Consider the following 10660-nt stretch of genomic DNA (forward strand, 5'->3'; position numbering starts at 1 on the left):
CAATTAGTCACAAAACACGGCATTGTGTCCAGCAGTTCATATTATAAATCATATTAAAAACAGACGGTGTGTTTTCTAGACAAAATTCCTCATACCAATGATTATGCATTTCAGGGTTTTTTTTCTGCTAAATATTCAAAAAAAAGACCAGCTTTTGTCTAGAAATGAAAAGGTGCTACTGAAAGAAAGGAACACATTGCTGCCTGTAGTGCTGATATCTGAGCTTGTGAAATGCCCCTCCTCCGTGCGGTGAGAGAAAATGCCTTTTTTGGTGCAACGATTGAGATGATCTACTACGAATCTCATCCTACACAGAAGATTAATCAAATTCAAATGGCAAAATGAATGATTGTTGGAAAAAGTCCCAAATGCGTAACTGCCCTGCAATTTTCACGACAGGAACTCATCAAATCATATTCCCCGTGGAGTGGAGGTGTTGAAGGCACATCCACTCACACGTTCTATCTTTGTGTCTGCGTGTAAGTCCCTATCGTTCTCTAGAATATTCCATGAAGCAGAAAAAAGGGGGTCTGAAGGACAGCTGGGCATGGCCAACCTGCTGAGAGAGAAATTAAATGTACTTTCTTCAGCAATCAATACCCCACTGTGTGGCGATGATAGAAGGTTGTTGGGGTAAGAAATAGTGTGTTTATCTGACATTACATTGTCCTTAGAGCTGCCAGGGTCATCACACACACTGCATGTGCAAACATTAGCTAAAACCATTAGATATCTCATTAAATCAGCCTTTATCTCATCTGCCCCTGAGTGATCTATAATAAATTCATTCAATTTTTTTCATAAGCTGATAAATTTATTGATTTTCCCCGGAAGGAAGGAATTTTAAGTGTATAATAATGAAACAAAAGTTGTTCTTATACAGCCCGTGGTGCTCACACCATCATTTATCTTTTCATGCAACTCATTTTCATCCATTCTGAAAATTAATTTGAAATGTCAAAGTATTCTGGAGTGCTTAGCTGCCTTTGCAGCAGAAACAGTATACTAAAATAGTTACAGCCTTCATCCCCCTCCGCACATTTTCAACTATGCATGCCTACTAACTATCACATTCCCGTACATCACCAAGCTACAGGTTTATGGTCTCAGAATATTCTGACATACACATAGTGAGAATGTACTATAGAGGCCAATAATGATGGCCTAAAGTTTCCCAGAGCATTTATGGATGTCTGCCATATAACATCCCCTTGCCCTTTAAAGAACACCATGTCTTGACCGTCCACAAATGTTGTATTAATCTTACAAAGAGTGACATCCTTAACTCCAAACTCAGAACATTCTGAAATCATATTTCTTCTTTAAGCTGGAGTGTTATGTAATGTAAAGAAATAAAAAATAGTCATATCATATTGTGTATTCTGGTATAATGCTGTAATGGGACCAACCGAGAATCGGATGTCTTTTGTTGTTTGCCAATTTCAGTCATCTGGTTCTGTTTGCAGACATTTTTTGATGTTTATGTCGTCAAGAGGACCATATGAGAACATTTTTCCAAAAAGCGTTCTGTGTGGTTTCCCCAACAGTCCCAAATAAAACATACACATGTCACTATCAGGGAACCATAAGAGAATTCCTGTTGATATTCCAAATGTTCTCTTTATAAATCTGCAGTATGGGCATAACTGCAATGAAAAATCCCCTTAAAGTCATGTGTTATGACTAACTTTTACCCGTAGGTGAAAATTTTTATTAAGTCCTTAAAAAAAAGGTACTCATGTGACCAACAAAGGCCCATGAAGGAATGTTATAATGTCAGCAACTGTTAGTTGTCAGAGTGACAATGGCTGGTTGGACAAATTTGACATACTAGAACATGCCCATGCTACAATATTCTTTGGACTATTCTTGCTTTTGGCAAATTGACATTCTTACTTGCACTGTAAAAAAAAAAAAAAAAAAAAAAAAAAGGGCTAAAATGACTAGCATTTTAGCCCATTGCTAGTCACTTCCTACGCAATGTGTCATCATAATATATCATGCATAATTCAACTTTTGTGGATAACAATAAGATGTTAATGTTGAAAATTAAAACAATATAATGTTTTAATCAAGTGTTATTGGTAGATTATTGGGTTAATTTAGCTTGATGCTAGGTGGTTGCTACACAATGACACAATAGACCATTATCTTAAACAGATAATGGTCTACAAGGAGTTTGCGGACTAAGAAACAAACCTACAAACAGGGGTAAATATCGTCTAAGGCCCGAGTCCCCCTGACCAGGTGGTGACTCCGTGCCAACCAGGTAAATTACGCTAAGCTGTAGCAATGCAAACTAGAAATGGAGACTATTCACTCTCAAAGTCAAATTTGTGCCATACTGCTGCCTCTAACACATTTCAAAAGGGACAACCTTTGCTTTAAAGGCAAACAGTTTCCGTCTCTGGTTTGCATCACACATTTCACAGAAAAGTCAGTATTGCTGGAAACTGACAACCAGCTAGCAATCAAAGCAATAGCAAGGTGTCACTTCAACTCCTTGCAACTTCATGGTAGCGACTGCCAGCATGAAAAAAGCAGATGATTTCACAGAAACTGCCAGCAACCACTGGTACATATAAAGGCTCAAATATCTACATACACTCCTAGTAATATTTGGTTAAATGTTCTTTAGCAAATTGCATCACTTTTGGTAGCCATCAACAAGCTTCTAGTATAAATATAGCCAGGCTATATAAACATAGCCAGATATATGATTTGTCGGTGTTCTGGCGAAAAACCTGCTTCTAAAGATACTCCACAAATTTTCAGTAGGGTTGAGATCAAGATATTAGAAGTCTATTTCAAAAGCTGTTAGCTTGTTATAAAATCAGCTCTGATATGGGTTTGGGACCATTGTCATTGGAACACAATTCGCAGTCAGGTTTCAACCATCTAGCTGTTGATTTGAGGTGAAGTTGAAGAATTTGGAGGGAGTCTTTCTTTATCATTCTATCCACTTTGTGCAGTGTACCAGTACCACTGCCAGAAGAACACCCGAAGAGTATGATGCTGCTACCACCATGCTTGTTAAACTGTCCTTAACAAAACCTCTTGTAACAAAATAGTTAAATCTTTGTCTTATCTGAAAATAAAACTTTTCTCCAAAACACATTTGGCTTTTCCGTGTAGGCATCTTAAAATTTCAGTTAGGCTTGATGGTGTGGGTTTTGTAGCTTGGACTTCTTCCTTGGTCGGCCTCCTCTCAGTGAAACTGGTGCACATGATAAGTATATGTAACTCAAAACTAACTAAAACTGAAAGAGTGCCTCATATTGTATGATGTAAATAACGTAAAATAAATGAACAAATATTAAAATATATAAATTAAATTGAAAAAAATCTACAGAATCTGCCAGAAAACTCACTATTTTACTGGATCATCAAAGTGGTTATGCAGCATGGTCTCTGAATGACATTGTAGATCATCACTATCCAATGACTGTGGGCAAAAAAAACAAGGACATAAACTTGTGACATCAAACAGGGGTACTGCACTGAATACCTGAAAAGGCTGCAACAACAGAAGAGCCTAACGCAATGGGATAACTGCTCATGTTCATTTGTTGGTCAATAGCAAACATGCTGACAAACACTACTCTCCCCTGAGTGGGATACAAGAACAAATTAAACATGGCACAAACCCAGAGCTGAATTAATCAGATTTAGCTCCTTGATTATGTTGGGATTTTTTGTACTAACGCATCTGCTGCTGCCACAGAAAATAACTCAAAATACTAGCTGCAAATGGTTAAAGGAAAAAAGCCTTCTAAATTATTTAAGAGACAGTTTGCCTTTTTATCCAAAACATGATACATCCCCTTTGCCATCATGCTTCACACCTGCTGTGAGTGTTTGGAAGCATTCACATGAATAGGATGTCAGAGATCAAAGAACCAGTGAATCATCGTACGTCAAAACCTGAGTTGCTAATGCATTGTTTTGTTCCTGAGAGGCTTTACATTCACCGTGGTGACAGATACATCCAGGAGAAAGTAAGCTGCATGGAAACATTATTATTAAAGTCTTTGGAAACTGCATAAATTCCATGTTCAGCCAAAAAATATATTTATAAATGGGTTTTTTTGCTTGAATATGTAATTTGCTGTGTGTTGAAAAGCACCAATGAGGTGCCTCATCTCGACTGGAAGAATATAAATTGAATTATTTAGTTTGACCTGGTTTATTTGACAGTCACAGTGTTTTCCAGTTTATATCGTCGCTATTACAAATTTGTGAAAATTGTTTGGGTGTTTTTTCCACTTAGATTGAATTTCACATCTTTGCTTGTAAGAACCATTGCGGGTGGATCTGGTTGGCAAAAATCTGCCACTTTAAACACAAACGCAGCACTGGCCCACTGTCTTTGTGTGTGGGCAGAGTTGCATATGTGCATACATGTGTGCTGAGTGGGAGCAGGGGCACAGCTGGGGTCTTGGCTTTCTCTCTGAACACCGTCTTCATCCTTTTTTACGTCTCATTGTAAAACCTCTCCTTACCAAACTCCTAAGCTTCTCATCTCTGTAAAGTACCTCTGTGTCGGGCTCAAGCGCTCTCTTTTTTCTTTTCCAGTGTCTCCTCGTACTGTTGAGGGTGGGAAAACGTATGGATATTTTGAAACTGTCTGAAGCGTATTTGGGGGTTCGCTGAGATGTTACTGATGGTACAAAGGTGCATTACATCTTGTGTTTCTGCACCTATGAGATTAAACAAAGAATACCTTTAACATTTTATAAAAACAGGCCACAAAGAATTTTTGCATGGATTCAAAATTTATGAGGGAAGATTAAAGATTCTGAGAACAGTTCTTAGTAAATTGTGTGCCCTCACTGATTACACATAACGAGTTTGTGATGACTCCTGCAGGAGGAAATCTCCAGCTTGCAAAACAAACAGAATTCTTGGCTTTATTCCACAGGCAATTCGATTACTAAATAAGATGAGTAGAAAACACAATTATCTCTCAATATGAGCAAATATTTATACACATATGTACTATAAATGTATTTATATTCACCAATTCTTTCTATTGATAATAGTACCATTGTTGGTCTTGCTTGCAATGACCTGCACAGTGATTAAAAAAAGAATTTGATTGATACTGCTTAGTCCATTTTCCTAATATCATGACTTGTATTTCTTAGCCTTACCTATGTAAGCTAGCGAAAATGTTTTGAACTCTCCATTTGTCAGACTCTGAATTCGCATGTCAGCAAGACATGTGCACTTCTGCTACTTGACAGCTACATTAGGAAAAAAATAATGGCCCTGCCAAGTGGCATTTCAAGCTCTAGATCAGTTTAATTCTAGCCTGTTAAACATCAACCATCCATTCAGGCTGTCAAGCTCCTCTAAGGGGATGATTCAGAATAAGAAGAGACAAATTAAAATGAACTTTGAATTATAATTAATCCTATTACAGTACTACGTTTTTGCTCATTCCAATAGTACAAATAGAAGTGCCCACAGTGGCTCTCTGCTGCCACCTGTAGCATGGATTTTGAGAGCTATTAAAAGCTAAACATTTCCATTGAGGGTTCCAAGTCAAATTCTAAAAAAATCGGAATGTTTCTGAATGATTATGAGTTATATGAACACATTTCAATTCCAAAATCCGCTTTGTGTAACATAAAGAATATGCTGCTTTTTTATCATTTAATTTGGGATATTGTGTTTTTTGCTCGTGGATCTTTTATATAAATTGAATCTTTTGATGGTTGATAGTTAGAGTAAGCGGCTAAGGAAAGCATTAGGTCAATCAGATGTCATTACTAATATATGAAAAACAAGTTTTTTTTTTTTCTTTTCTGTGTGTGTTTGTGTGTAAGAAATGGGAGAAAAGTGCACCATCAGTCCTAATGATAGATAGTGTCTCATATACTGCAAGAAACATTAGGTTAAACATATTGTAGTCTAGATTTATTTATTTATTTGTCTTTTTTTGCCGGTTTTATCTTATCTATCCTTAGGTCATGCATCTATAAAACAGTAATTACTCTCTGTAAATAAGCACAAACCACAGAGGCTAGTGGAACTTTTACACAGGTCCACACTGCCATCTGGTGGTAGATTAGATAAAACTCGCTTTAACATAAAGTTGTAACAGTAAAGGATGAGCAAAATTTGTGTATGATGTGTGACTTGCAAGTAGCTGGAGACAAAAATACTGTCAGATTTAGATTGCCTTTGGAGTTATTGCATAACTGTTAATCATTGGAAACAAGTCTTTTGGAGTGATTTTTGGTGAAACGATGAATGTCTACAGCCATCTGTAAATCACGATAGAGGCTCTGTCAAGGTTCGAGGCTGTTTTTCAGCCAGTGCTGTTGGAGATATTGTCAAAATTGATGGAATTATAAATAGACAAAAGTACGGTGAGATTTTGATCCACAATGTAATACCATCTGGAAACTTTCTGATTGGCAACAGCTTAGTTATTCAGCATGACAATGACCCAAAACGCACTGCCAACGCAGAAAAATCTTACCTGGATTAAAAAACAGCCAGTGGAACGCTATCAGTCATGGACTGCCCACCCTAGATCCCAACATTATTCAAGCAGTGTTGGATGATCTTGATAGAGAACAGAACAAAAGGCGGCCACCATCCAAAGACGGGTTTGAAATGTCCTTCAAGAAACCTGGAAAACTATTCCTGAGTACTACTTAACAAATTTACAAGAAAACTTGCCTGAGAGAGTTCAGCCTGTGAAGAAGAATAAAGGTTCATCCATCCATCCATTCGCTTCCGCTTATCCTTTTCAGGGTCGCGAGGGGTGCTGGAGCCTATCCCAGCTGTCATAGGGCGAAAGGCGGGGTACACCCTGGACAGGTCGCCAGTCTGTCGCAGGGCTAACACATAGGGACAGACAACCATTCACACTCACATTCACACCTAGTGACAATTTGGATTAATCAATTAACCTATCCCCACAAGCTGCATGTCTTTGGACGGTGGGAGGAAGCCGGAGTACCCGGAGAGAACCCACGCAAACACGGGGAGAACATGCAAACTCCACACAGAAAGACCCCGGCCTGATGGTGGAATTGAACTCAGGACCTTCTTGCTGTGCGGCAACAGTGCTAACCACCGTGCCACCGTGCTGCCTACCTAAGAATAAAGGTTCTCATACCAAATATTAACTCTCAGGCTCATTAGAATTATACATGTACTGTATTTCCATTGATGTTTGCATGCTTCAACAAGTCACTGCACCGATTTCCTATTTTCCTGGCAAAATATAAAGGAATGAGGCATGGCTCAAGACTTTTGCAATGTACTGTGGTTACAATCAGTGTCTTGCAAGCAGGGCATACCTGAAACAATTATTTCTGCTAGCTATGAGCTCTCCTCAAGAGGGCTTCTTATTCTTTGTATACAGTAGGTCCACAGAATGTTTAAACAACCAAATATTTAAGCAGACTGTCATGACTTTCACAGCATTCACTCATTTAAAATGTGACCTCTGGACAGCAGCATTTGCCTTTTCAAAGGAGATCGGCATATTGACCCACAGGAGATACCAGTGCAATATAAACTGCACCAATTGTTCCATTTTAGAAAACACATCCTATATATTCTGCTTGCCTGTTTTCACCCCTATAATCCAGCCAAGCTGTGGGCTTCAAGTTATCCATTCCAACTTTTATAAGCACCCGCAGGCTTACTCACTAATGAGCACAGAGAAAGTTTGAACAAATGCATGCGGGTTCACATTTGTGAGATGCCACACTAGTTAATTCAAATAGAATATCACAGTTGCTGGATATGTGAGCACTGGTTCAATTTAATAAGAAGCCCAGATAGAGACAGAAGACCAAAAAGACTTAGTTCAAACATCATCTGCACTTAATCATTTGCATAAACGGATGACTGCTCATTTTATTTTTATAGTGCACCTTGAGAACGTGATGGATTTGCAGTCCAGATTAAATAAACCGCACGGTCGCTCAGTTCATTTGGTCAGTGGACACATCGGATCATCCTTTGGTCTTTAACAAGACATGAAGCATTGCAAAGCGCGCAAAAAGAGCAGGCTAGCTGCCAACAAAGAGAAATACAAATGAGCATAAAGAATTTAAATGTTGGTTTCTGTTCGCCTGCCTCAGTTCACAATCTTTTTTTCAAATAAGTAAATGCTCTAGTCTTCGTAGTCTTCAGGGCAGCCCACTACAGGTGAGCAGGGAAAACCTTTGACTAACAGGTATCACAATGAAAATCCCCCGGATTGTTGCTCATATTAATCCTTTCTTTTTTGTTATTTATTTTCATTTTACAAGTTTGGTGAAATGGCATGGCTGGGTTTAAGGAGTGAGCAAGTTGCTGTCCATGGTGCTGAAGATCTTTTTTTACTTCCTGCGTGCCAACGCATCCACATTAAAAACGCAATTTGGAAAATGAGCAGAGACAGAGAACAAGAAGCAAAGTCAAAGAGGCAGTTTTGGGGGTTTTTTTGTCTTTCCATCATGGCTTTTTGTTTTGTTATCAGATGAATGAGTCTGAACTATTTGCACGGCCCTCTGACGTCTTTTCTCGGTGAGCCGTTGTCTCAGTCTCAGTTATCAACTAACATCGAGAACTGGCTTCCCACTTCCTCATTTGCATGCAGATGAAACCACCACACGGCCGGGCAAACTGCATTTCAAGGTCAGCGCTGTACACCAACATGCTGCTGCTGCTTGTGCCAATCTAGGTGCCTACATGACAATAGACCCAATTACTGCTGGAACAACTCAAATGGCTTCTTCTTTTATTCTTTTTCTGCAGGAAAATTATGCAAAGTGAGTGTTTTAATATGCACGCCTTACTCAGAGCTGTGTAGTTACAGTATGACATCTTCTAGCACTAATACTTTCTCATTGTCCCACAAGACTTTGCCTCTCTAATAAAGAGAAAATACTTCTCAAATGTGCTTCTTTTTACATAGACATTTCCAACTCTTAAAGGGCAATAGAGCAGTCACAGTCAGAGATTTTACATTTTCAAACCTGACTGAATTAACATGAAAATGCGTCTTCCGGTGAGATGTACTGACTCATATCTAATGGCAGCAAATGTTCAAGTGCAGTACCTGCACCTTTCAAAGGCCTTTTTTTCATCAGTGCTCATTTATATTGAGGAGTTTAGCTGAATGGGGAGAGAAGAAGAGTAAGAAAAGAACTCAACCAATTTTCCATTAGTATTATGGGAACAATAGTAAAGCTTATCCTGACTATCTGTACTCACTCAGTTGTAGCCTCAGTTTGTTCTGATCACCTAATAAGATCTCTAAAAGATGGTGGCAGCATTTTCCATGTCTCCCTCTACCTGAGGTTAGATTGTTGATACATCCAGCTTCACCTGCCTTGATGAAAAATCCATTAAGTGACCACAGATTAGAGTTGACCTTAAAGGCTTTTCATGGCCTCTCTTCTGCTATATACAGTACCTGAGCCTATACAAAGGCTGAGTCCTGAGGCTAGAGCCTAAAACCTAAAAGTAACAGAGAATTTCCTGCCAGAGCCCTGGAGCTATGGAATAAACTGCCTCAGGAAATGGGGCCAGTGACATCTTTTACATCTCTTTTTAAGATTTTTTTTTTTGAGAACCCCTACTGATTTTATCCCACTGCTTTTATTTCTTGTACCACCACTGTACCACCCTCTTTTATTTGGTATTTTAGTTGGGTTTGCGATCTATTATTAAAATAAATTGAATACAGATACATTTAAAATGTAAAACACATTAAATACACTATGTTTTGTGTGTAGCTTTCAGTGCAAAACAGAATGAATTCTGTATTCATCATAAAACTCAACTACCAGTGTTTATGTTAATTAAAACATCCACTTTTAAGACTTTTGGTGTAACAGCACCTCTGTCATTTTGACCTATTTAGACATATTTTTCCATATCTTCAGGAAAACTGATTTTAAAGTTTTAAAAAGTGAGTGGCAGAGAGTAATAAAAACTTGGTCCCAGCCAAAAGCCAAGACACAAGATGAGGATCGGGTGGAAAGTTCAGAGAAAGCAAACAATGATAGATGGTAAAAAGCTCAATTCTTTCTTGGAAGAGTCTAGTAAAATGCCAAAGGGGAAATATTTTGAAATAATTTCTTACTCTGTGGAATATTAATACATAGGAAAGTGTATTTTCCTATATATAGGAAAGTGTATTTTCCTATATATATATATATATATATATATATATATATATATATATATATATATATATATATATATATATATATATATATATATATATATATATTACAGTGTCATGGCAAGCAAACCTGAAGAATGCTAACCAAATGAACTCCTAAAAGACAGATACCTGGAAATTTTCACCAGTGTGTATACCTAAAAAGTGGTATAGAATTACAGGATCATTAATAATATGAATGAAAGGCATGACGTAACCAACAGCTTGGAGAAAACATTAGTAAATACAATGTAAAAACTGTAAAGGCATCTGCATCTAAAGTGAGAAGAGTTATAGCACTATTGTTAACATTTATTGTAGTCTTATTATCTTTAGGTTTTGGGCTTGAAATGGTCTTGGCAAACAAAATACATTGCGCTTACTTGCAGAGGGCAAATGCCCAGAAGCTGTGATTGATTGATTAACTTTAAAAGCGAAGGGTTTTTGTTTGTTTGTTTGTTTTTTTCCACCCTTGAA

General features: G+C 37.8%; 1 long non-coding RNA gene across 1 annotated transcript in view; it reads right to left on the bottom strand.

Annotated features, from left to right (window-relative positions):
• Window positions 1-10660, bottom strand: part of LOC309711853 — a 50299-nt gene that overhangs the window by 3964 nt on the left and 35675 nt on the right. The window lies entirely within an intron of this gene.

This window comes from Aulonocara stuartgranti (genome assembly GCF_965226115.1).
Source record: "Aulonocara stuartgranti genome assembly, chromosome: 7".
Lineage (NCBI taxonomy): Eukaryota > Metazoa > Chordata > Actinopteri > Cichliformes > Cichlidae > Aulonocara > Aulonocara stuartgranti.